Genomic DNA, 24557 nt, shown 5'->3' with positions numbered 1-24557 from the left:
TGCATTTGAGGCAAATTGTACCCAGGTTCCCTTTTGAAATGAAACATACACACACAAAAACATGTGCATGTGTAAAAACATTTGTATGCATATACAACATAATATCTGAATAGGCTCTAGTCATGTCCAAGTGTGTATTAGAATGAGCAACTGAGAGTAATATTGTGCAGGTAGGCAACATCCACACTGCCAAATGTGCACTTGGTGTGCTGCTCCCTTTTTGGGGAAATAAGAGTGAAGAGAGATTCATGTATACAATATATGTATTTATTTATAAATCATATCCTGCTTGCCTTTAGAAAACAATTCAAGGCAGCTAACAAGTAGTTAAGAAAAAAGAATTGTAGAAATGTTACAAATAAAACAATTACACAGCACTGATACAGCAGTCAACACTCCACAAAATTACAACAGCAGCATCCAAGGCAATCAGCTATCATGGAAGCTTTTTTTTTTTTTTAAGTCAGGTCTTCACCATGTAATGAAAAGTGGGGAGTAATAGGATCAAGTTGGCTTCCCTGGAGCGGGGAGCGGGGGATCAGTGTATTCCACAACTATGGTGCCATGACTAAAAATGCCCTGTCTCTTATACCCACTCACCCAATCTCAGGTGGTGCTGTGATTTGGAGCAGGACACGGAATGTTGATCTGCGTGTACAGGAAGGTACATATAGGAGGAGGTGATCATTATGCTAAAAAGGTCCCAGACTGTTTAGGCTTTAAAGGTAAAAGTTCAGTGTTTCTTAGACAAGAAGATACTTGCTTCAGGGCATTATTCTGGTACTGTGATATGGGAATAAATAGGCATTCATGGAATTGTGAAACTATGTGTTTAGAAGATTTTGCTGTGTATTCAAGGATCTTCCATCTTCTGCAAATAATTCAGGGGGGTGGGGAGAATAAGATGGAACTCAGTAGCCAGACATTTTCAGATAACATATTAAGAAGCAGACAGAGGAGACTATTTTTGTGAAACCTTATACACACGTATGCAAACTACAGTTTTGCAGTATAAATAGCATGTTCTGGTCATATGAGGCTTTTGCTAAGCTGCATCAGGATATCTTCAGCTATACGCAAGTCTGTACTTTCTGACAGATTGAGGATTAACAACTGAATTGCATTTCCAGTTGCCCAGTCTTTTAGCATAATATGAACTTGTCAAGTCTTGCTAAATATAAAAGTGGCTGGTAGGTGAATTAATAAGAATGACATATTCATCCTGGGAAATGGTACTTGTTTAGAATGACCTTGTTTCCCTGTGTGTGAAAGCAAAATGGAGGGATACTCATGTGAAACACATGTTTTTCTCATCCATTCATCTTATCTCATTTTTCAAGTACCAAAATTGTTGTGATGAAGTCTATCACTTAAATGTATCTTTTAGATTATAAGGTATCCACAATGCTCTTCAGCATTCAACTCCATGGCAAGACTGGATAGTTTCTCAGTGACATCAGAGCAATAATGTCACCATGGGCAAGGCCATCAGTGTGACATCAGTGTGGATTAGTTAAGGGCATCAAGAGAGACAGGACAAGTAGAGATCAGAGGTCCAAGAAGATATTTCAAGGGTGAGGAGATCAGAGATTGACAAGTGGAATGCAGGAGTCTCAGGAGGGAGATTCAGTAACAGTCACCACTCATTGTGTACTACACATGTTTGAAATAATTCTTTGACAGATATTGCCAGGTCCCTGAAAAACAAAGCCCCAGATAAAAGGCCATGGGTATCCAGAATTATCAAAACTAATCACTAATGAACATCTAAAAACTAATGAACACCTGGAGCTGTCTTCTCGGGGATCTGGAAATATGGATGTTTTAGAAAAGCTGACACTCATCTATAATGCTTACACTGTAGAAAGCCATGAGAAATATTAGAATACTCTGATATTTACTAGTAAGTATGTTAAAAAATAATCAAAGATGCTTGGTAGTTTTAGTTTTTTAGATGCTTGGTATTTATTCCTAGGAATATTTACTAGTAAATATTCACAACAAGGCTTATTAACACAATAATTTCTGACATTTACCAGCACATCTCAAGAGCCACTGAGGCTGTAATCCTATATACACTTACCTGAGAGTAAGTCCTTTTGAATCAAAGGGACTTACTTCTGAGTAGATATGCATAGATATGCATACGCCTCTACTGTCAGCAGAGGCGTATCTAGGGAAAATAGCGCCTAGGGCAAGCACTGAAATTGTGCCCCCTGTCCAAACATCTGACACCCATCTTTCAGATAACTTTACCATAATATCAGCTAAAAAATACAAGTCAAGCTCATTAATCTTTTAATATTTCAAAAACTATTTAGCAGTGGACGTAGCCAGACCAGAAAATGCTGGGAAACTACAAATTTCAGTATGCTGGGGCTCATGCAATACCCAAATCCTATTTGGAGGTGTACTTGGAAAACTAAACAGAAGTGCCTGTCTAGTTCTCTACTATGCATTGTAGCATCACTATTACATAAGTTTTAAAAATAAATGGAGAATTTGACTTTTCCCAGATACTACGGCCTTGCAGAGGCCATTTGAGCTTTCGTGGTGGCCATTTTGTTTTCGGTAGCCATTAAAAAATTCTTTTTTTCATTTTAAAAAAATGGCGCCCCCCTTCAAGTGGCACCCGGGGCACGTGCCCTGCCTGCCCTACCCTAGATACACCCCTGCCTGTCAGTTCTTTAATTCAGTCAAATTTTATCCTTATTCTCACCATGTACTGGAAAATAAGGGGTGAGGCTTACCTTGGATAGACTCAGACATAAACCAAGTTATTTCCTCACATTTCTTCATCTGATCCAAACTAAGTCTCTAAAAGGCAGCTTCCTGACAAAGCAAAGGAGAAACATCTATCTTGCTTAGCTAAAAGGCTTGTTTTAAAGCAACCTTCAAAATGGGGAGGTGAAAGAAATACAACCTCCCCAGGAATCCTGTGACTCTGAAGGACTCCTGCAGTGGCTGATTTTTCTCCCCCTCCCCATTTTTCAGTTTATATCCCTTAAATCTAGCCTCTGAGCTAAACAGCAGAGTAGATTTCCACTGCTTAGCTCTGACACTTCATTGGAGGGTGCACTATGGAAAACAAGAGTGGAAAGACAGCTATCCACAGGAAACCCTCAGGGTCAGAGCATCCCCTATAGGCTGTTGGCCTTTGTGCCCTGCCCAAGTTTTCCAGGAGGCAGCCCTTCAAAAAGAAGGGCATGAAAGAGTGCTCTTTTGCAAAGGCACAAAATGTAGCAAATAAAGTTCCATGACTGACAGCCTTTGGAAACAATGGCCATCCATTGTGCAATTGCATCTGTGTAATTCTGTATGTTTGTGCAGGACAGGAGTACTTTTGCGCAAGTGCACAAATACACAGAGACAGAATTCTGCTCAGTTTGTCAGCCACTGTGTTCTTTCTTCTGTAGCAATAGCAATAGCAATAGCACTTACATTTATATACCGCTCTATAGCTGGAGCTCTCTAAGCGGTTTACAATGATTTAGCATATTGCGCCCAACATTCTGGGTACTCATTTTACCGACCTCGGAAGGATGGAAGGCTGAGTCAACCCTGAGCCCCTGGTCAGGATCGAACTTGTAACCTTCTGGTTACAGGGCAGCAGTTTTACCACTGCACCACCAGGGGCTCTGTAGATTTACATGCATAAATATGATTGTGTGTTTTAGTGCATGCATCACTTTCCACTTCATAACTGAGTTTGCAGGTGTTCATCTTATGGACTTGGATCAAGTGGATTTTGAGAAGGATAAGTTTGTGCTGGCACCCCTCTATCAGTTTTGGAAGCTTTTGGAGTAAATATCAGAGAGTGCTGATGAAAGGATAAATTGCAGGTTTTGAGTGCTTGTATTTTTCTATTTTTACAGAAGTGCTATTGTACCTATGCAAATATAAAGCTTTGATGTTTATATATTTACTGTCTTTCTAATCATTTTTATTTGAATGGAACCTCTTACACTTGATCTGGTTTAGTGCTTCAGAATATCACCATCTGGACCTACACAATAGCGTTTTTCCAGGCCACACTGGACTGGCTAGCATTAGAATTTTGTTTTGAGAAAGAAATGGTCAGAAATTAGGTCTGAAAAAAGACAGAACACCACAGAAAACACTGGAATGTCACAAGGTGGTGACATGCTTACCTGAATTCTCTATAAAAAGGGGAGTGATCAGAAGATGGCAATTCTGCAGCTAGTGTGGAAGTAACCATTCTCAGTTTTCAGGCACTGGGTAGTTAACCTATGGCTAGTATCTCACAAAAGTATTATGCCACATTGCATTTGCTTGCTTCTGTAAATAGAACTATGAGAAAAGCAGGAAGTGCAGTTTTTCTTGATAGATCCCTATCAGGAAATGAAGGCGTGGATATACACTTCCTATATTCTCTTCTGCCTTATATGGCCTTCTTTTTACCGGTTCCATTTTGCAGTCCATCAGTCATTCTTTACTTCTTTTGAGGTTTCATCTTCCTTATGCCCTTAGTTTTAGTCCTTTGTGTTCATGTCATGCTTCTGTAAAGTTTGGTCACTTTTATTTCTTCTTTCTTGTAATTCTGGTACAGAGATATATTCTTCCATTACCTCAACCTGACCCTTTCCACCATCCACTTCCTGCATACATTCAACTGGTGATACTATATTGTCCAGAGTGAGATGTGAAGGGCAAAGAATGCAGTTCTACTTGTTCTGGCCCAAAAGAAGGTTATTCTCTAGGGATATGCGAATAGATTCGAGTACAAAATGATTTGTGCCCAGATCTACCTGTTTTGGATTATTTGTGGACAAAATAAATCTCCCCTGTGCTAGCTGGCCAGATTCAGGTCCAAAACAAATCACCTGAAAATTTTGTAGATTCAGACCTCCATTTTGTGGCAATCTCTTTTGCTGTCTCAATTTTGTGTCAGGGATTTTTTTTGAAAATACCATCCACCCAAGCTTCATATTGGTGACTTACAGTGTGCAATCAATGGCTAGCGACTCCCCCCTGGTTCCAGATTGGCCCATTTCCATTCATATCTTGTGTTGCCAGGGGTGACTGACCCCGCATTTGCTAGGGGAAGGGTCTAAGAAGGGACAAAGGTGGGGGGAGTTAAGCTTCAAAAGTACTTAAGAAGGCAGGCAGCCACCATTCTGCCTTTTTGCCTCATGGAAGAAGAGAGAGAGAGCGAAAGAGAGAGCCAGAGGAGCTTTTCTTTACTTTGCCTGCCTGCTGCCTGGAGTGGGTTCTCTGCTTTTTGTTCCTGCTTTCCTGATTGAGGAAAAGAGAAGAGATTTTTTTTCACCTGCTGCTGAGAGAATCACTGTCTGTGCCTGCTGTCTGTGCAAATCGATTTAGGTACAAAATGATTTGCACCCGGATCTACCTGTTTTGGGAGATTTGTGGACAAAACAAATCACCCCTGTGCAAGCTGGCCAGATTCAAACCCAAAACAAATAGAGGGTGATTTGATTCAGGTACAAATCAAATTAAAAAAATTGATTCATGCACATCTCTATTATTCTCCTCAGTTACAGCAGCATTTTCATTCCCATCCTCTGAAATATCAGTATGAAAGATGCCTGTAAAGTATTGTCTTGATCCAGATTGAGATGTGTTTCCCAGGTACAGAGAGGTGTCCTTTTTTCACAAGTGGCCCCAGCAATAATCTGTAAGTCTCCTTCTAAAACTCAAGGGACCTTCGAAAACACCTGACGTTGCACTGCAAGGGGCTTCTCTTGAAAAAGCACAGAGGAGCCTGCATCCAAAGGGTTTCAATGGGCTGCTACCTGTTTATTCAGACTTATAAAAATGGAATGCAGATATTAAGAAATCTTACAAGATTCTAATAGTATCCATCAAAGACATTTCATATACATTTTTCAAAACACTGCAGATTTAAAAAAAACACATGAAGTATTCAGTGGTTTAAAAAAACCTCAGAAATATGGAGTATCTATAATGGAATATTTTAAAAATATTTGCCCATGGTAGCATTGACTAGGTCTTTAGCTCAGATTCCTACCTTCCCACTGATATAAATAGTACAAGTATGAATGCACAAGAAAATGTTGTAGAATATCCATGGCATGCATGTGTTACCTGAGCCTGTGACTAAGCACAGAGAAAAACAAAACATAGCAACAAAAACAGGAATCCCTGCTCTGCTATAATTGGGTTCTTGTTTCACATGCACATTTTATTTTTTCTGCTTTATGGGTGTTTTTGGAGGGGGCATTGATGAGCAGTCCTAGCTGCTTTTCAAATTCTTTTCCCCTCCGAAACACAAAACTGTGGAATGGCTGGTGAGAAACCAAAAGGGTTTTTGCATACCTTTTGCTCTCAGAAGCAGAAGGTGTTATGACTGTTTTGAGGGAGTTTACTCAAGATGAGAACTTTCCCATTCTTTTTGTTCAAGCCCTCCTTTGCCACAGAGTTCCATTAGTTCTGCCTACTGGTATGACTGTTGATTGTACTCTGCCCATGAACATTCCACCCCATTGACTAGAACGGGGCAGTTTGGAGTAGGGATGTGCGAACTGGTTCAAATTAGAACTGGTTAGAATTTGAACCAGGGTGGTTCGAAGGTTCGAATTCAAACCGAACCAGCCATCAGGTTTGAGCTGGAGGTTCGAATTCAAACTGAACCAGGGGGTGGTTTGATTCAAACCGGTTCAAACCTTTTTTGACATCAAAAAATTTGTAGGATGGTAGCTGGCACCCAGGGGTACCTGCCGCCCCAACCCCAAAGCAATTGGACACTCGTACGATTTTTTATGAATTTTTGAAAATTATTTTTATTTTTTCTCATAGGGTATAATGGGACTCGAACCAGCCCATTATACTTTATTGTGTAGCACCCATGGGTTCCAACAAACACCCAAACCCTGAAGCAATCGGACAGTCCTATGATTTTTTATGAATATTTGAAATATTTCTAATTATTTTTCTCATAGAGTATAATGGGACCCGAACCAGTCCATATCCCCTATTGTGGAGCACCTAGGGGCACAAAAGCAGGGTGGGTGGTAGACAGACAGGGATGCCTACCACCCACAAAACCCCAAGGCAATTGGACACTCCTCTGATTATTGGTGAATTGTTAAAGTATTTTGAATTCCTCATAGAGAATAATGAGGATTGCAGCAAATTTATAGCTTCACATCGGGGGGAAAGGGGTGTCGTAGAGTGGAGTGTGGTGGGTGGTAGCTCCTAGGGTGGGCAAGGAATCTATCAGAATTATTTGAAAGTAATTGGGCAACGGGATGATTTTTAAGTGATTTTTGAAGTTTACGCGTCTTTAAGGTTTTTCTCCATAAAGAAGCATGGAGGTGTCAGCAAATGTATAGCTTCATGTTGGGGGGAAAGTGGTGTCCAAGAGCAGAGTGTGGTGGGTGGTAGTGCCCAAGGGGGGTCCAGGTAGCTATCAGAATTATTTGAAAGGAATTGGGCAAAGGGGTGATTTTTAAGTGATTTTTGGACTTTATGTGTCTTTAAGGTTAGCAATGAGAGTGGATTCATAGTTTGTCATTGAAAATCTTATGTGCTACCAAAGAATCTACACTCAGAACACTTCAGAAACAACAAAATCCCGTACCCCATGGATTAGCAACCCATGGAGGTGGTTGGCACCCTCGCTCTGGGCCACCCCAGCACCCCCCAAGTGCAGTTATGGGGCTGCTGAAACCTCCATTCTTCCCTATGGAGAAAAACCTTAAAGCCACTTGTGGGGTGCTGGGGTGGCCCAGAGTGAGTGGTGGTCTTGTGCAAAGAGGTTGCCAACCACCCCCATGGGTTGCTAACCAATGGGGTACTGGGTTTTGTTGTTTCCGAAGTGTTCTGAGTGTAGATTCTTTGGTAGCATATAATATTTTCAATGACAAACTATGAATCCACTCTCATCTGCTAACCTTAAAGACACATAAACTTCAAAAATCACTTAAAAATCAGCCCTTGGCCCAATTCCTTTCAAATAATTCTGAAAGCTTCCTTGACCACCCTAGGAACTACCACCCACCACACTCCACTCTATGACACCCCTTTCCCCCCGACGTGAAGCTATACATATGCTGCAATCCTAATTATTCTCTATGAGGAATTCAAAAATACTTTAACAATTCACCAATAATCAGAGGAGTGTCCAATTGCCTTGGGGTTTTGTGGGTGGTAGGCACCCCTGTCTGTCTACCACCCATCCCACTTTTGTGCCCCAAGGTGCTCCACAATAGGGGATATGGATTGGTTCAGGTCCCATTATACTCTATGAGAAAAATAATTAAAAATATTTCAAATATTCATTTAAAAAATCATAGGGGTGTCTGATTGCTTCGGGGTTTGGGTGGTTGTTGGCACCCATGGGTGCTCCACAATAACGTATAATGGGCTGGTTGGAATCCCATTATATCCTATGAGAAAAAAATAAAAATAATTTTCAGAAATTCATAAAATATCGTACGAGTGTCTGATTGCTTTGGGGTTTGGGTGGCAGGTACCCCTGGGTGCCAGCTACCATCCTACCAATTTTTGGGTGTCAGAACCAGTTCAAACCAGTTCAAACTGGTTTGAATTCAAACCAAACCAGAGGGAGGTTCGAGCAAAACCAAAACCGAACCACCCCCTCCTGGTTTGAACTTGGTTAGAATTCGAACCGAACCAGGCAAACCGGTTTTGTGCACATCCCTAGTCTGGAGGGGCTTTTGCCACCTTAGGGTTTTGCTCCCAGACCTTTTGAACTCAGGCAAATATGTGAGTCACCCCAAGTCTTCCAGTGCCTCCCCCTTGCCCACAGGTGCTCCGGTTATCCTTCCTTCCCTCCCTCCATCCATCCATCCAGATCATAACTTTTCCAGCACTTTTGGAAATAGATATAAGATTTAAACTCATACATGTGGATTCTAGAGAAGGAAGGGTGGTTTATATTTTTGGTCTTTAGCAACATCTTTAAACAGGCATAGTTAGGTGAGGTGTAAAAACTGTATTCCACTAGTATAAGCCTTGAACAATCTATCAATCATAACATCCAATTTATCAGAAAGTTAGCAGAGAACAACTAGGTGACATGTACCATTTGCTGCACAAATATGATACAGAGCAATTCAAAAAGAATTTAGATACAGGAGTTTGAAAATGGACTCTTCAAAGGCTGGTTTTCAGATGCAAGTAAACTATATTTGGCCAAGGGTGATATATGTTCCCCCCTTCTTCTCCCCCCCCCCTATATTTGACCCTTTAAATATATCCAAGTATTGAGGTCCATGGAATCGTATCTGTTTTTGCTGGAAAGAAAGAAAGAGAGAAAGAAAGAACCACATTTCGTATTTCTCTCAAATTATTTGAAGTCTCCATTATAATAGGATAATGCAGATTTGGTACACATCATAGCCAGGGGTGTAGCTATAATTGAACAGATGGGTTCAAAGAACCCAGGCCCCACCAGCTCCTGAGGGCCCCCAGCTCCACCCCTCCCTATTTTCTTCATTATCTCTCTCACTCCGAGGGGCCACCAGGGAGAGGGGTAAACATGGGCCCTGTATCCCCTAGCTATGTCCCTGATCAATGCTCACAGCTGGATGTGGCCAAGTAAAGGTAAAGTGTGCCATCAAGTTAATTTCAACTTCTGGTGACCACAGAGCCCTGTGGTTTTCTTTGGTAGAATACAGGAGGGGTATACCATTGCCTCCTCCCACACAGTATGAGATGATGCCTTTCAGCATCTTCTTATATTGCAGCTACCCGATATAGTACCAACGGGGATTCAAACTGGCAACCTTCTGCTTGTTAGTCAAGCATTTCCCTGCTGTGCCACTTAAGGTGACTGGATGTGGCCAGACTGCATATGTCAAATGCCCAGCTGGATGTCAAATGGCCAGACTGAGAGCACTCTTTTCCTCCATAAAGATGGCTGCTGAAAGCCTTATGCTGAGTCATATGAAACAACTGAACCACCATGGCAAGCTTAGCTATGTGGCTGTTGACTTCCTTCAGAGCGGAGAATTCTGGCTTGCTTGCTAAACCTCTTTAGTATTTGTTGTAGCTGCCTAACAGTACAATCCTTTGCACATATACACTCCAGAGCAAATTCTACTGTTAATGCTGGACAGGGATAGGTAGAATGTTCCCTGTAAAATTATGGGAGTAATGGAAAACACTTTTCTCACAGCATCCAGCTGTGGGCCAAAAATAACTCACTTTGATTCTAGGGGTGATTACAGCCCTGGAAAGCTGTCCAGTTTGACACCAATTTCATTCCTTAGCCAAAAGTAGTATAGGTTGGTGGAGGATTTGCAGAGAGCTGGATCAGAGGCGGCGGCTTTGGGGATAAATTTGAAAATGTTTGTGAACCTTGCTCCCTTCATAACTCTGTTTGGCCTAGCTGGCAACTGCTGCCCTTGGATGAAGTGTTTCATTCATAGCATATTTGTGTAGGGAATATCAACATGTATCAGGCATAAATGTGTTGGTTGCACCTCTTGCAAGTGGTTGTGGATGGATTGTGGACCTGCAGAATTTATGGCTGGACATTTAGTCTAACAAGTGGCATTGGGGGGAAACACTGTGCTTTAAAATTCACAGACAGAAATTCATCAGGGGCACTTCTAGCAAGTGATGGGGAAGCTGCACCTGTTGAATTTTCACCTAGACACATCTCTTCCCAACCTAATGTCAAGCTGAAAAACCAAAACAAAGTGTAGATATGTGATGTCTAATTTGTAAAGCCAGCATAATATGCAATACTGCTGTTGTGCAAGTTAAATGATCACCCTAACTTGCAATTCCATGCCTTTTAGAGCATGAGTAAAAACTTGAGCACCTTACCTCTCATTTTAAATGGAAGGCTTTTTGATGTTTTAATTTTGTATATTCAAATATAAGCTCCCCCTTTCAAATATGAAATACATTTGAGTAGCTGCACACTTAATGAAATTATGATAAACACATCTCCAATTTCTTTTCTGAAAGACATTAAATAATATTGCACACAGCCTCCTCCACATATTTCTTAATGTAGGAAGGGAACATGAAAGCAAAGCTGGAAGGATTAGCAGGAGTTTCTCTCCTTAATGAAGTGGCAGTGCAAACAGAAGAGAAGGTGGAGCAGATTTCTGCTTTTGAAGAGATAGGTGCAAATGCATCCAATAAATATACTTTGCTTGATATCAGGGATGAAGTCCATGAATGAGAAGTCTAGCATGTGCTTCAGCACGGGGAAGGGGCACAGGAAATCTGGCTCCCCCGACACCCAGTGCATGACCAGAAACATTAAGAACATAAGAACAGCCCTGCTGGATCAGGCCCAAGGCCCATCTAGTCCAGCATCCTGTTTCGCACAGTGGCCCACCAGATGCCGCTGGAAGCCACAGACAGGAGTTGAGGGCGTGCCCTCTCTGTCTCTCTGACATGCCTCTCTGTCTCTCTGAGCTTCTCCAGATCTGCCACCTTGGTCTCGAGGGAATGGATTTGTTCCCTGAGAGCCAGGAGCTCCTTGCTCCAAGCACACACCCATGACTTCTGCCCATGGGGCAAATAGTCGTACATGTGGCACTCTGTGCAATACACTGGAAAATGCCCCTTCCCCTGCTGACCTTCTATCTTCATACTGTTTTGGTTGGCTGTTTACAGTATTTAGGGAGCTTATTGTCCGTTTATTAGGATAGGTCTCAGCAGTAATGGTCAACTATTTAACTGTCCAAACAGTCTTTCCCAAGAATATGAGGGATACGAGGGAGGGATATATACTTACGTTCTCTTTTCCACCAGGCTCCTTGTGATCCTTGTGATCACAGGGGCTTGTTCCAGGCTCCCCCGCACACTTCCCGCTAAACTCCTGCAAAACTCCAATGTCCTGTTTGCTATCCCTGTTCGCTATGCTCTCGGGCCTTCACCTCATATGTAGAGTAGCCTTCCAACTGTCACCCAGGATGTGAGTCACAGGAAAGGAATGTGGGCCTCTCCCAGCCCTAGCTGACTCCACCCCCACCACTGAGTAAACACCGCCTTTAGGTAACCCTAAGAACTTCTAGCCCTGTGATATCTTAACCCTAACAAGTAACCCTAACAAGTAACACACACAGAGATAGAGAGACTAAGACCTACCCCTTAAAGAGAAACAGCCCCTGCAAAACTCCCCTCTTCCTGTTAGTTTGTTTGAAGGGGAAAAGGCTAGATGTTTAGAAACGCTTCCTCACCTTCTCAGCTGTGTCTGCTCATTCTGCTCACAAGTCTTAGTTTGGATGCTGGCCATTAATATAATGGTTAATAGGACATGCAAGCCCTACGTAGATGGCAGGGCTTGCAAAGCTGCTGCTGCAGATATGGAAGCAACAGTGAGAACAGGCGGTGACATTAGATGCATTACCACACATTTCCTATTTGCAACAATGGGAAGAAATATGTAATGCTTTTTGTGCTTATGCCATATTTCTCCAGTGGTTCTGCAAGTTGCTCCATGTCCCTAAGAACTGTTCATCATCTCAGACACCACCACCACCACCACCACCACCACCACCACCACCTGTCCTATGTAACTGAGATATCTGAATCACAGGCTGCCATTCATGAACTTCATTCCTCTAACTCTAAACAGCAGATTTACAGGGGACTGCATAAGGAAGGGCATGAGGAAAAATCCCCCTTCTTCCCCCATGCAAAAGCAAAAGCATCTCACTCCCGCTCTATCTTAGGCTCGGTTCGTACATAACAGGAAACTGTAGGTCCCTTCACCTCTGGTTCCCAAACCTGAGCGTACGAAGCCAGGGGAATTACAGTTGAATTTTAAAATGGACCTGTGGTTTCCCTTCTCAGACTGTGTTTAGCACCTTAGGTTCTCTTAAATTTTTGTTGTCCCAGCCTCCAATTTCCCTGTGCCAGGGTTACGTACGAATGCAGGCACACAGTTTCAGCACTCTGAAACTGGAGTTACGAGAGGAAGCTCCTCCCTCGCTCTGGCTCCTATTGGCTGTGTGGACTGTCCTTCAGGAAAGAAGGAAGCCCACCCAGCCAGCTCCGCCGCCTCTCTGCAGTCTTGCTGACTGCAGAGAGAGTGCTCTCCCAAATGTATGAATGCTGATGGGAGAGCGGGGGAGGTGTGTGTGGAACTGTGGATCCATTGGACCCATGGTTTCATGTTAAGTCTGAACCGTCCCTTAGTCTCCATGTTGTCCATTGTTGTTATTGTTGTTTATTTACATGTTTCTGCTTTAAAATGTTACAAAATGCCTTAAAATATTTTAAAATAAATACAATCAATTACGCTAAAACAATGCAAATATACGAATAGTGGCATGAAAATAAAAAGATAATAAAGCAGCAGTTCACCTTCCTAGGAACAGAAGCACTGTTAAAAATACAGATTATATGCTTACTGAAACAAATGGGTCTGTTACAGGTGTCTTCAAACATAAAGAGATTAGGACAGGTGAAGCTCCACAGGGAAGGCATTCCACAATCTTGGTACCCCCACTGAAAATGCCCTGTCTTGTGTTCTCATTCACCTGATGTTAGGCAAGGATTGGGCACTGAGTTATTTTCTGTCTCTGGTGAATCATTGTCTATATTTGGTTCCTCTTTTGGCTATCAGACAGATTTGGAGGAAGCTTTTTGAAACAACCATCATTGTGTGCAACTCCTGCTACCAAGCTGTCATTCATGAGCTTTCAGCTCCTTCTTCTGAGCCTCTACAAATCAAATATCTGAGACTGTGTGGGGGGATGGGATGGCAGAAAATACAGCTTAATGCTAGTGCAATGCAGAGGCAGATAAACCATGTTCATGAACACTATAAGGCTCAGCCTGCCACACACTTCACATGCTTCAGCTGTAGGTTCACTAGTAGCATTTTAAGCAAAACACAGCTGCTTACATGCTTTCAGATTACTTCAGATCCCGGATGGAGCTCACAACTAGTTGTGGTTATTCAAACATAAAATGCTAATATACTAATTCCCTTCAATTTCCTATCACCATAACTGCTATCTAGACAGTCAGAACTGTTGGAAATGGATGCAGCATTTCTACAATAAGTACAATTGGGTGAAATGTGGGATATAACATTCTATTAAATATTCCTACATTTTAAAAAGGAAACTGTTATAGTTTGGTGAGCTTTCTAATAGGGATGTGCATGAATCAATTTATTTGTATTCGATCTGTATCCAAATTGAATTGCCCCTGATTTGTTTTGTGTCCAAATATGTCCCCCTGAATCACCCCAGATTCTATTTGGATTTGATTGATTTGAATTAATATATATTCAGACCAATTAAAAAGGCCCTAGGGGAACCAAATTTGGGTGGTGAGTAGGTCCCCATGGGTGCCACCTAACAGTGAAATTTTAAGGCAGTGGGGTATTTGGTTGATTTCTAAAAAATTGTTATCACAGATTTTGTATATTTCTGCCATAGAAAATAATGGGGATTCAAAGTTGCCCTTTCCTTAACCTAACATGGATCCCCAGCTTTTTTTTTTTTTTAAAGCTAAGCTCTAGCTCTTGTAGAAATGGAGTTAAGGAGCAAAACGTGCAGCCAGTATTTTTGAAGTGCTTGGATTCTTTGGTGTCTAATAACTTTTCCTCATAATGGATCCCTATCAGGATTGCTCCTCTGAAATTAGTCAGTGCTGACTGTCAGGGCTCCCTTATGTCATTTTGGAGTACCTATAGCGTCTGACATAGGGCATATCTGGCCTGACATACCCGTAGGACAGACTGCAAGACCCTAATAGTACTCATACATAATTATTGCTATTTCTCACCTTTCACATCAGATCTGGGAAACTGGCACATAAAAAGAGTGGAAGGATAGAACTAGAAATGTAGTTATTTTGTTCTTTTTCTGATCATTAGCAAGCTATAAAATTCATATTTCCACGTTAAATAATAATGGAGAAGAATAAAAATGGATTGAAAGAGTTTGTGATTGAGTTGCGCTGTGGTTTCTCCATTTGTGAAACTGGGCTGATATTAATACAGGAGCAGATGAAATAAAATGCACTGGGAGGATTCAAAATCTGCGAAGTAAAAAAAGAACAAGGACAAAATTGCATAGGTGTCAGCAAAATATGCAGAGGCAGCAGAGTTGAATAGCACATGTAATTGATAAGGGACTCTAGAGAAAAAGTCTGAAAAATTGGATTACGGCTGTTTCTATCCCCTCACTAACAGGACTGAAACTGTGCTTAATGTGTTCATGCAAAATAGAATCTCGCTGCTCACCCTGGCTTGTATGTGTGAACAGGTTCCTTTTTAGAATTTAACTTATAATAAAGGCCTGATATTTTATAGAGGTCCATCTGACACAGGAGAAGAGAGCAGAGAAAAGGAATACTCCTTTCTCACATTATAAATATGTGCAGGATATATGTACAATAACCCTCTATACCTAGTGCAAAGATACCAGGCATTGATTTCTCCATCACAGATGGCAAAACTGACATTTCAGCCATTCACATAAGACTACTGGCATCTTCCCTGGTCAATTATATAAGCCCAGTACTTATAGAAACTCAAATGATTATGTTATGATAAACTAGTAAAAAGTGAGTAATCTCTTGCCCATATTTGTAAAATATATTTCTTACTCAGATGGCACAAAGCCACATAACGTGCCATTCATCCCTTTTATAGAGTCAGATGAACCTTGTAAGAAGGAGAGAGAGAAAACATCCTCCATATCCACCCATGCACATTCTGCTCTTCTAAGCAAGAGTTCAAGTTGTAGTTACATCTTTAATGATACAAACTCTATATTACACAAGCACATACAATTTACTAGAGCCCATATGTTAAAATCCATGTTAAAATTCATACCTTCTAAAATAATTAGGCAGTCTTACTATGAGGCTCTCCTATTTGCTTCAAATGTATATGCTCATTGTAATATCATCAGTATGATGATGTTATTATTATTATTTGATATGAAGAGTTGGGGTGTGCACGAACAGTTAATCCCAAACCTGTTCTCCTCGAACCAGGGGCGGTTTGAAGGTTCGACTGCGGACCAAACTGGGGGGCAGTTAGGTCCGTGATCGAACCAAACTGGGCCCGGTTCAGGTGAATTGGTTTGGTACAGCAAGGGGCATTCCTGAGGTGGGGGCAGTGAGGGGGAAAAGCTGTTTACCCTGGCCGCTCCTCACAGCTTGCCCTACCGGTGCGGCAGGCACACTCCCCCCTCCTTCACCAAGTCACTGGCTGAGCGGCAGCTCGGTTTTGGCTTCCATGCATGTGCGGAGGCCTCCATGCATGGAGGCCAAAACTGAGCCACCACAGAGCTGGTGCCTCAGTAAAGGAGGGGGGAGCACACTTGCCATGCCAGGAGGCCAAGCGGCAGTGAGCGGCTGGAGTAAGTAAGCAGGATTTTCCCCCTCTCGCTACCGCCACCATCTCAGGAAATCCCCTTTACTTGTAAACAGGAATCCTCGCCATATTCCCCTTTACAAGTATATCCCCCAAACCAGTTCAGCCCAGTTCAGTGGTCAGACCAGACTGGACCCAGTTCAACCAGATATGGAACCGGACTGGGCCAGGTCAGCTTGAATCCTGTTCAGATTCAAACCGAACCAGCCAAACCAGTTCTGTGCACAGCCCTAATGGTGAGGGAAATTACTCAGAGCAGTCCTATTGAAATTAGAAAGACAAGTTCGGCCACTTTTCTCATCATGTCAGCCATTATGTATGGGCTGATGAGATCCAGGCTAGGGTGGGACTGATGGAGCACTAATATGTGAGACCCATACATCTTGTGCCCATGTACACACACCAGAGGGCTAGCCAGATGGGAAAAGAAGGAAAGAAGCTGATTGACAATTCCTTCTCACAGGGACAAGGAGTACTGGATGGATCATTCTGCAAGTCTCAATGCTGCTAACCAAAGGATAATTTTAGGCTGCTTTGCATGTACAAAATACATGCTGGTCTCACTGAAATCAATAACAGCACACAATGGCAACCTAACACTTGCTCTCATAGGACAACTAATGTGTGGTTTGCATATCTTGAAGCATATGTTATCACTATTTCCCTAACCTATAAAGTTCCTTGGCATTCCCAGGAGATAAATCACACATCCAGTCGTTGTCCAATGTATTTTTGACCATTGTTTTGCAAGATTTGTTTCATAAATTGAAAAACAGTTTGAAGACAGGACAGCCTGTAGTTGATAACATGGGCTTAAAGACAATCTTAAGAATATAGGTAGGCTGCAGTCATAACTCTTATTGGAATAAATGACACTTTCACAGAGATAATGCTCTGCACCTGCAGATGGAAAAAACAATACACTCTGAACGGTGAAGTATTGCTCACTCATCTCTCTCATACACATCTGTATATTAGTTGTTCCCCAAAGAGCAACTTTTATTATCCTTATGGATGCATAACTGCAGCACCTGTGAGATATACTGGCAGACATGGGGTAACCCACAGATATGTTGGTTTCACAAATATTTGTTGTCAACAAACTAAGGGAGCCAACCTGCCCCAAACTGTCCCAGTGTAACTTAATGGAGCAAAATGTTTGCAAACTCAGAAAGCAGTTAACAGGCAACCAGGTGGCTGGAGCTAATGGAACTCAGTGTTGAGGCAGGTGGGGGGGAGGAGAACTTGAACAAAAAGACTGCAAAATTTCTCAGCTTGAAGAAACTCTCTCAAGACAGTCACAATCCCTTCTGCTTCTCAGGTGGAAAGGTGCTTAAACATTCACTGTGTTCAGGCACAGACTCAGATAACACATGCAAACTAGGGAGATACTGCAACATTTTGTTGCCCGGTCCATACTAGTAAAAAAAAAATTTGTTAAGCTTTAGGATATTGAGCCTTTGGAAGAAATGTGCAATAACCTTCTTCTACAATTTGTTGTCTGGTGTTCGTGGTGGTTATGGTTAACATTTTTTCATCTGTCTCTTGTTAGGTTTTTCCTCATATTCCTCTCCAGACACTACATTGGATTGCCTAAATGCCAGAAATGATAGCTCCTTAGGGAAAAGGTCAAAGCATTGCATAAGACAAGTTCCTGTGTTACCTCTTTTTGACCTGGAAGGGTTTCCACTCTTAGTTGACCTCTTAAAGGCTGTCAAAATGCTTGCTTTGGTTATCAGAATCATTTGTGCAGTACATCCTTTCTCTGTAGGCTAAACAATTCAGAGTGCTCCATTTATGTCAGTCCCCTGCTTGTTCACACAGGTGATGGAGGTAATAGTAGTACCAGTATGATTATACAGCACAAGAGCAGAGGAAAGCTTTACCCAAGAAAAGTGTGTTTATTTTCCAGGAAAGATTTACACAGTTTCCATTGTACTTTATACTGAAATATAGGTAGGGATGTGCAGAATGTTTCAAGCTCAAAACTTTCCAACTCGAAACAGGCCATTTCGAGTGTTTTGAGCTCAAAACAGAACACCCTTCAAATGAAGGGCCTGATTTGAGCTCAGAACAGAACACAAATGACTGGAACGTTCTGTCAGAACAACTGGTTGTGCCAGTTGTTCCAATAGAATGAGCATAGGACATTTTGAGTGTTCTGAGCTGTTCTGAGCACCATTTTTGAGGCACGTTTTCCACTTTCTGATTGGTTTTCTTGCACTGGCCCCAATTAGCTTGCCATCTCCTTGCTTCTTGCTTAAGAACATAAGAACATAAGGACAGGCCTGCTGGATCAGACCCAAGGCCCATCTAGTCCAGCATCCTGTTTCACACAATGGCTCACCAGATGCTGCTGGAAGCCTACAGGCAGGAGTTGAGGGCAAGCCTTCTCTCCTGCTCTTATTCCCCTGCAACTGGTACTGAGAGACATCCTGCCTTTGAGGCTGGAGGTGGCCTATAGTCCTCCGACTAGTAGCCATTGATAGACCTCTCCTCCATGAAGTTATCCAAACCCCTATTAAAGCCATCCAGGTTGCTGGCTGTCACCACATCTTGTGGCAGAGAATCCCACAAGCTGATTATGCATTATGTGAAAAAGTACCTCTGTTTGCTGGTCCTAAATTTCCATGGGATGACCCCTGGTTCTAGTGTTATGTGAGAGGGAGAAAAATTTCTCTCTATCCACTTTCTCCACACCGTGCATAATTGGCTCATCATACAAATAATTTGTATGATAACAAGACAACCAAGAAGCAAGGAGATCACAAGCCAATCAGAAGCCAGTGCCAAAACCAGTCAGCAAGGGAAACACACACCTCCAAAATGGCACTTAGAACACTCAAAACCTTCTGTCCTCATTCCGTCGGAACATTTGGCATGACCGGTTGTTCTGATGGAACATTCTGGGCATTTGTGTTCTAGGTTCCGAGCTCGGAATAGATATAGATATAGATAGCGTCACATATTGTGAAAGGAACTGAAATCTTCATTGTTCACCATTGATGTTCACCATCAATACGCAGATAACACTCAGCTCTGCCTGTCAGGCGGTGATTGGCTGGATGTGGGCTAGCAAACTGAAGTTGAATCCTTCCAAGACAGAGGTGCTGTTGGTCAGTAGGAAAGCCAATTGGGATGGTGTGATTAAACCAGCTCTGGATGGGGTTGTACTCTCCTTGAAAGAGCAAGAGCGCAACTTGGGGGTGTTGCTGACTCTGCTTTTGGATGCTCAGATGGAGGCAGTGGCCAGGGGTGCCTTTGAACAGCTTCAGCTAGAGAGCCAGCTGCAACACTTTACCGAGAAGGCAGATCTGACCACAGTTACACATGCCTTAGTCACCTCACGGCTGGATTACCACAATACGCTCTACATGGGGATCTCCATGGAGAATATTAGGAAACTTCAGTTGGTGCAGAAGGCAGCTGCCAGGGTTCTCTCTGGAACTGCTCACTCAGAGCACATTACACATGTTCTGAAAGAGCTGCACTGGTTGTCACTTTGTTTCCAGATCCAATTCAAGCTGCTGGTTATTACCTTTAAATTCCTTAACAGCTTGGGCCGTGGATACCTGAAGGACTACCTGCTTCCAAGGGTTTCTGCCCACCCAACAAGATCATCAGGAGGGCCTTTGCTCCATGTGCTGGCGTTGAGAGAGGCTAGATTGTGGTGTACCCAGGACAGGGACTTTTCTGTTGTTGCCCATGACTCTGGAATGCTCTCCCAGTAAACATTTGCTTTGTGACAACTGTGGCTGCTTTTAAAAAACAACGAAAGACTTTTTTATTTACTCTGACGTTTACCTCCTAGAGGCTCCTGGTTTCTCAGCTTTCTTGCATTAGTTTCTTTTTGTTTCTTGGTGTTTTATGGTTTTAATGTTTGATTGATTTTAAGGTTTTAAATGATCTTGCTACCATTATTATATTTAATTTGATTGGCTGTACCTGTTGTATTTCATTGTATTGTATATGAGTGTGTGTGTGTTTTGGCTTTTGACTTTGTTTATCTGATCACTGACTGTAAATAAAACTTCTTCTTTTACATGTAAGTTTTATGGAATTTTATTGTACTTTAACTTTTGTAAACCGCCTTGAGATGCATTATGAAAGATGGTATAAAAATGGATGGATGGATAGGTAGGTAGGTAGATAAAATAGAACTATTTGAATGCAATGTAGCAGCATAGCTTATAGGATAAACTTTGGGAGTCTAAGTATTGTTTACCCTTTAATGTGCATGGGCATTATTTCTGGCTGCAGGACAACAGAATGGTTGAAAAAGAACTCTCTGTCCCTTTCAGTCAATAGAAGAACATGTTTCACTGGCCAGCATCCTGAGTAATACTGCACTTGTGCAAGGATGTTGCCTTAGCCCAAGACTGTCGTGCTAACTACTTGCACTGTATCTGGAGCTTGTGTTCCAGACTGGTGTTGCACTAGTGCAAACATGTTTCAACTTACACAGCAAGGTGTGCAGCCCATGGCATGCCTCCTATATTTTACAGGGAACTTTTGTGCAATAGTGGAATTCCAAAAATCCCCAAGATGTAGTATAGTCATGCCATTTTCTTGAGCTAGCACAACTTGGGTTTGTTATGCAAGCGCTGCATTACTCAGGATGTCAGCCAGTGAAACTGAAGAGATGAACTAAGTCCTGCTATGAGCTCAAAGGGACAAAGAGTTCACAGTTAGAAATCAGAAGGGGACCAGGTATCAGAAGTCAAGCAGCAAAATAAGGCAGGAAACAGGCTTGAGTGAAGCACATTTATAAGCTCTGTATAGCTAGGCACACTCTCAGGACCCCAAGAAACAAACAGGTTTGATACAGCACAAGCTGAAGAGTGAACTCTTAATGTTACACCTGCAAGGCCAAATGGCAAATGAGTCAATTCTGAGGACAAATAGAGTAGGCTACATTCACCCTCACTTCCCCCACGCCCACCCCAGTACCCCCTGGCAATCTGCTAATGTAGCCTGTAGTGCATCCAACCAGAAAACTAGCTTTGCCCTTGTACTGTATAGCTCACTAGGCCAATTTGAGATTTCTTCTTGGTCCAAACTCTTTTTCTGTTATTGCAGGGAAGCTATGGCTGGAGAGCTCCTTTTAACTGTTGTAGAATTTGCTGAAGTTTCTAATGGCTCAAATGTGTTGCATGTGTAAAACACTGTTGTGAATTTCCTTTTTGCTTCTTTGTGGCATCAAGGTGCAACCCTCATTGTCTGTTTTCCAAGGATTATCCAGATTCACAGAGGAGAGGTTGATCAACCAATATGAGCCATGCAAGTTAAATCTATGTAGTCAGAAGCTGTATAATCCTCAGTGCCAGTTCCTGAGGAAAAGCAACAAGGAAAGGCTATCACTATCATATCTTGCTTGGAAGCTGCCAGAAAAAGTTGGATGGCCACTGATGGAAACATCTTTTAACTGCATGAGCTGAGCATTCATCTGAATGGCCCTCCACACCAGAGGCGTAACTAGGGAAAATAGCGCCTAGGGCAAGGACTGAAATTGCACCCCTGTCCAAACAGGAATGATGGGACTTGTAGTCAACAATATCTGGAAATCCCTGTTAAAAGGAACACTGTACCATCTAGACATGGTTGTTGATCAAAACCTGAAAACATGCGCCATCTCTGTAAAAGACTTAAAACAACAGTCAGGAGTTATGTGAGGATTCCAAGTGTCATTTTCTCTGTCTCATCTCATTCTTTTTTAAAAAAAACATGACTTTGTCCTAGAGGATCACCTGCCCAAATAGCCACTAGCAAAATAGGGAAAGAAGAAGGTGGTGGTGGGGGGGTCTATAAACCAGTGAATGATTCCTGCCAGCCTTTGTCTTATGATGACTGTTGGCTCATGATGGGGTATATGTGCATTCACCACACCAGTGCTTACTTTGACAGCAGGAGGGAGGAGGATACATTAGTTTGCCACACTAGACAGAGGCATTTGCAACAGGAGCAGACAGCCAAGTTCTGCCAGGGCCAAAACCAACCCCTGCCAGACTAAGAAATCATTGTAATTTGCCCCTTCCTGTCACAAGCAGTGTGCTGTTCTTTTATTATTGACTCTAACTCTCAAATATCCCAGTCATGGATGGAAAATTCAGGGTCAATTTACAAGAGACACATTTTCTACATGGAAGTTTCTTCTGTGCAGGTGTTGTGCAGAAACCCATGTGTAGTGACCACCAAGGGCATAGCAAGGTTGGAATGGGCCAAGATGAGATTTTAAAATGGGCCCCCAGCCCCTCAAAGTCCAGGGCCTCCACACACCCCAGGCCCCCAAGGATTTAAGTCTGATATTTCAAAATAAGTATGCTGCCTGGAAATACATTTCACTGAATACACACATGCACACTTCACAGCATATAGTGATATACATTGAGTACTATATATTTGTGCTACTTTTAATGCCTAGAACACACTAGCAATGCTAATTATTAAAATGGCCCCCTCGCTGCAGATTAGCAAAGGAGACTTTCAACCATGCAGGGTGAGCCTATGTTTGTTTTCTCAGAATTCTGAACAAATTCAGTAAAGTTTGATTCCAGGAGGTTTTTCACACGAGGCTTTTAAAGCGCTTTAACACACATCTCCTCTGGAATGGAGGTGCTGCATTCACATGTTGGCCAGATTTACCCTGAAGTCCCTGCAAGTTATTGGAGAGCAGTTCACACACAAGAAAAATAAAATAAAAGCACAGCACATGCTTCACAGTTCTCACTCAGACCTTCTGGGTTCCAAAACAACTTGAACATAAGTGCATTTATGAATGAATGAATGAATGAATGAATAAATAAATAAATAAATAAATATTTGTTCCAGAAGTGTTTATAATTTTCTGACATGAAACAAGCCACTTATAGGCCTTTTTAGATAGTTTTTGTTTTTAAAGCCAGCACATTTTTCAGTCTGTTTTAAATTAAATATTCAGAGACTTCTCAGTCTCGCCCCACCCCCCATATCAAAGCCCTATGGCAAGCAGATCCCTATATTGGGGGTGGGGGGGGTAACCACAAAAAGGAATTCACAGCCTACCTGGCAAAGGCTGTACTGGATGGTCTGGGCAGAGGGTCTGCTGCAGGGAACTCTGCCAGCCTCCTTCCTGAATTCCTGCCTCCCTTGGGGCCTGCCAAATTCAGGCTTCAGGGAGGCCTACCCGGAGGCCTCTCTGGAAGCCCTGCCCACCCGCCGATCAGCTGAGAGGTGGGGAGAGGAGAGCTCTGCAGTTTGCAAGCTGCTCCGATCCTAGGCCTCGCCGATCCTAGGCCAGAGCTGGAGGCAAGTGGCTGAGGGGCCCTGGGGCTGGGCAGGTGGGCAATGGCGTGGGGGTGGCAGGAACTGGCGTGGTGCCCCCACCTCAGTGGCACCTAGGGCATGTGCCCTGCCTGCCCCCCCAAGTTCCGCCTATGCTCCACACACACTCCTAAAGTCTGTTTAAACATCCTCAACCTCTCAGAGCATCCCCATCCTTATTACATGTGCCAGATGGGACTAATCTGAACCAGCCCAATCTCTAAATTGGGCTTAAATAAAATGGATTTTGGGGTGGTGGTGGTGATTATATATTCATGCATACTTAGCAGATGCATCGTGAGGTTCCCAGTGGCTAGGGGACAAATTGGAATAGGAACATAGGAAGCTGCCATATACTGAGTCAGACCATTGGTCTATTTAGCTTAGTATTGTCTACACAGACTGGCAGTGGCTTTTCCAAAGTTGCAGGCAGGAATCTCTTTCAGCCCTATCTTGGAGAAGCCAGGGAGGGAACTTGAAACCTTCAGCTCTTCCCAGAGCGGCTCCATCCCCTGTGGGGAATATCTTACCGTGCTCACACTTCCAGTCTCCCTTTCATATGCAACCAGGGCAGACCCTGCTTAGCTAAGGGGACAAGTCATGCTTGCTACCACACATCACATGTGCAAAGCACATGTGTGCCCCAGTGTCCAAGCCATGCCCCCTGCATCTGATGTCAGATGCAAGGAGCAGGGCAACCTAACCTTCCCCCTGCAGGCCTTCCCCTCCCCTGGCTCACCTTCTGTGCAGAGCAGGAGGGTGGCCAGCAGCAGCACCAGCTCAATGGCGTGGAGCCAGGCTGGGCTCAGGGCCACCGTCCTCTGCTGGTGGGGGGTGGCGTCAGTGGACCAGTGGCTGTGGTGGCCAGGAGCGGTCCACTGCCTGGGAGGAGGAAGCACAGGGGGAGGAAGGAGAAAGGAAACCC

General features: G+C 42.9%; 1 protein-coding gene and 1 long non-coding RNA gene across 3 annotated transcripts in view; one reads left to right on the top strand and one right to left on the bottom strand.

Moving 5' to 3' along the window:
• The window catches only part of GABRG2 (gamma-aminobutyric acid type A receptor subunit gamma2), a 135674-nt gene that overhangs the window by 11809 nt on the left and 99308 nt on the right, over positions 1-24557 (top strand). The gene's annotated exons all lie outside the window — the stretch shown is intronic.
• On the bottom strand, positions 318-23458 carry LOC128345657 (uncharacterized). Its single transcript, XR_008316567.1, has 3 exons — positions 23375-23458; positions 2751-2832; positions 318-1697 (listed from the first exon to the last, which is right to left on the bottom strand). It is a non-coding gene; the product is annotated as an uncharacterized LOC128345657 (long non-coding RNA).

The sequence above is a fragment of the Hemicordylus capensis genome, chromosome 2, assembly GCF_027244095.1.
Source record: "Hemicordylus capensis ecotype Gifberg chromosome 2, rHemCap1.1.pri, whole genome shotgun sequence".
NCBI lineage: Eukaryota > Metazoa > Chordata > Lepidosauria > Squamata > Cordylidae > Hemicordylus > Hemicordylus capensis.
The sequence above is the reverse complement of the archived record's forward strand: the minus strand, read 5'-3'. Positions and strand labels throughout refer to the sequence as shown.